At 42.7% G+C, this 3,584-nt stretch overlaps 1 long non-coding RNA gene across 1 annotated transcript in view; it reads left to right on the top strand.

The window, feature by feature from the left end:
• The window catches only part of LOC116690368 (uncharacterized), an 8,916-nt gene extending 5,594 nt beyond the window's left edge, over nt 1–3,322 (top strand). Inside the window, exon 3 of the long non-coding RNA XR_004332242.1 lies at nt 3,306–3,322. This is a non-coding gene — a long non-coding RNA (uncharacterized LOC116690368). The remainder of the gene's footprint in view (nt 1–3,305) is intronic.
• The last annotated feature ends 262 nt before the right edge of the window (nt 3,323–3,584 follow it).

Here is a 3,584-nt window from a genome sequence, read left to right as displayed (position 1 = left end):
GAGAGGAGAAATATTTGAGTGTCATAAAAAAAAGGTTTTGTTTAGCTACAGTATGTCACTGACAGTCTTTTCACAGGTGTGCCAGTTAATTGTTTGAAAGCTTTAACTGACTGATTGGCTGCCAAACCCAGTTGCTTTCTGTTTTAGTTGTATTTGCCTGCAGGTGGGATGCAGTTTAAAGCTGGTGTACACAGCTGCCTGGTAATAGTAAGGTACGGCAGTGGGAGAGCATATAACTTGTAAAAGAGAATCATCCCTTTGGGGCTTGCACCACATCTGGTGCCTTTTGGCTGGTAACATTTTTGCAACAGAATTTCTCTTAAATTCTTCATTCCCTGATGTTGCAGAGACATTTATATCTTTAAAAGCTCTAAAACAGTTGTTGTCAAACTGATGTACACGTAACACTAAGCGCTACGCAAATCCTCCCTAAGTTGTACACCGATTGTGAGAAAGTGAAAAAATAATTGGGTTCACCTAAACGATTCCACCTAAATTACTTAATTATTTTAAAACCTTTAATTGATCTAGCTTGTTATGCAAAGTTCACAATCTTCATACATTATCACACATGTGTGCCCATCCTGTGTGAGATTCTTGTATTCAGAAGCCAACTTCTCTACCAGTACCAGTTCTAGTGATTATCAGCACCATTCATTAACTGCTCTGCTCCAGCTGACTATTAACATCCTATTATAATCGCATACCTGTACACGGCGGCAATATAACTTTTCATATGATCATTCCAAAAAGAACTTGTCTGAGTGTTTTCTAATCTGCCACATCTATGGTTATGATTGGTTGCTTTTTGAAACAAATGTTGTTAAGATGGGACATAAAGCTTAAATTACAATATTAAAGTCACATACTATTTATAGTTTAGGAAATGTTTGAACACATGACCAATGTTTTGATTTTTTTCCAGGGAGGACAGAATCCTACCGTGCATTGTGTCAAGCAATCTCCCTCATTATGTATGTAATATCTGTATTAAAATACTCTCTATAAATCTTAGCTATGTACTTCTTGGTAGGCAAAGCCATTTCCAGAACTTTATGTCATGGTGAAGGTCAGAAGCAGAAGCAGGACAAAAAAGTTTTACAGTGAAGAGACAGACAGTAAAAAAGGAGCTAGATAGGCATAGCCAAACAGAGCGAGGGAAACAGAAAGAGGAAGAGATGAGAGACAGCACAGTGCCCGGTGGAGGGAGAGGAGGAGGAGGCAGTGAGTAAATAGTCAGCGGCTCTAATAGGAATATCAAGCCAGTGAAAGGTAAACAGGCTTCTCCAGGCAGATACAAAGGGAATGTGGCGGCTTTGAGAGCGCTGGAGTGCCGGCACGCCACTGTGGCACTGCGATAACGGCCCCAGGCCTGCCTGCATCCCAGAGATAAGGCCGAGCACTGGCATGTGTCGCCCCTGATCCCAATTTCACAGTCAATATTCATCCAGCCCGACAAACAAGCAACATTTAAGATAAAAAATAAATATAGAGTCCGTCTGCTATTACCTCCTGTTTATTAATCTGCACACAGCACCCACTGCCTTTTAAACAGTAGTAAACACCCACCCCTCCCCACAACACCCCCTCTTTCCCTCCTCCCTCTATCAAAACCCCCCTCCCCTTCTTCCAGGCACTCCACTCCTCCCAATCCTCTTGTCCTCATCTTTTCCATGTCTTCCTGCACATCTGGGGATTTGCAAGGCTTCACTTACTCTTCTGTGATTGCCACAGGCCTGTGTGTCTTGTATCTGCATTTGTGTGTGAGTCTGTGTGAGTTGAGCACACCTGTGCATGCATGTGTTCATGATATTGCTCCCAGGTGCTAAATGTGCATGTGTGCCGTCTTTCTTTGCTTGCTGCAGTGGGTGTGTTTGTGTTTAAGCATCTTTTCATGCAACATTTTTGTTCTTGCATGTTAACACATTGAGTCAAACCCTAGCTGTAAACTTAAACCTTATCTGTCTCCCTTTTAACATTCTCCTTTTCTCACCTGGCACCCACACTGCAAGAAAAAGCAATTTCCTTGACACTGGTATAAAATCACAAAATTGTCTTTCTCTTTAAAAAAAGGTGAGCAGTTCCAACAGTGTTTTTATGTATTGTTTTAAATGGTCTTCATAGCATCATAAATAACATATGGGCTTGAAAAAGGAGGCAAAAAGTTCTGTCATCTGTAGCTGCTTCACTCCTGTAAAAACGGCAACCAATGACTGCCTTGCGGTTTTTTTGGAAAGAACCAATGAAATGCTTCCTTGCTCCGCTGCGTGCACTTGACCTTTTCCGTGTACAAGCCTGAGCTTAATGCGCGTTGCTGCATTGCTAACCGTAGACATGTTTAAAACATTTGGAATGATAACATTAGGTGCTTTCCGGTGAATAAGAAATCAAGTCAAATTATGGTCCTTTACCACTCTGCTGAAGCAGCGGTGCTTGTGTACGTCTGTGTGTGGGTTGGAGCCCCGAGGATAGAGGGAGGGGTTAGACAGAGGCTAGAGGAGATGCTTCTTTTTAATCTTGCCAGCCTTTCAACATTACCAGACCTGCCTTTAAGAAAGGAGTATTTTAACAATAAATAATAGTAAGAAGAACAGGGCTAAAACAGATTTTAAGAAAATCCTCCAAACTCATTGAACTGAGTTTGGGATCATTGATATTATCTTTTTTCTTTGGAAATGTTCCCACTAAAAATAGAGTAAAATACTGGATTATATGATATTATTTTGAAATGCAGGCCCTTAACTGCAGCCGACAGGCCAGCTGGGCTCTGAATACCATCTGCAACAATCACAGAGAGGAGTAAACCAAGAGCTAAGCAAAGCTACAGCTTGTTTCATTTCTTTTGCTGTGGTAAGCACAGAACACTATCTTCAATTAGCTTCATTATATTTGTGACACAGAGCGGTGAGAAAAAGCAACAGAGCAGTGAGATATAGCCTTATAAACCTGGAATCACACAGGTACATGTTCTTCACATTACGTGCCAGCCAACACAAGCCCATTGTACAGTAGTTTTCACAGTTAAAGGATGAAACATTACATTTAGCCTGTTCCATTACTTGCTGGCAGCTGGACTGTAATCATTCTTATCAGTGCTCTTTACTGCTCCCTGACAACCAATCTCAACTCCCCCATCATACTGGCCATTACACCTGACCTGCTTCATCACAGCTCGCTCACTCATCCCCTCCCTTCTCTGTGGCCTTCTTCTGCTCTTCCTTTCTCTCCCTGCTTCAGACCTGTCCATGCCTGGCCAGCTGGCCATATCCCTTTAAATCTGGCCTGGGTTGAGGCACTGTCTCCAGGAGATTACTGCACACTCTCTTAGGCTCCACAGATGGGAGAGACAGGCTGCCAGCTGGCACAGGGACACCCACTATCCCCACTGGAGACCGGCCAACAGGCCTGGCTCTCTGCTCAAAACTCTGACCATTTACACTTGTGATAGCCCTCTGACTTCCTGCTCTGACATTACTCTCTTTCTCTCTCTGCCCCATCTCTCTTGCATTTTTCCTCTACTGCAGTGACGGAAGAAGTAATCAGATCATTGACCTACTGTGAGTAAAAATAGCAAAACCACTGCA

The sequence above is a fragment of the Etheostoma spectabile genome, chromosome 1, assembly GCF_008692095.1.
Source record: "Etheostoma spectabile isolate EspeVRDwgs_2016 chromosome 1, UIUC_Espe_1.0, whole genome shotgun sequence".
Lineage (NCBI taxonomy): Eukaryota > Metazoa > Chordata > Actinopteri > Perciformes > Percidae > Etheostoma > Etheostoma spectabile.
This window is presented reverse-complemented; position numbering and strand designations above follow the sequence as displayed.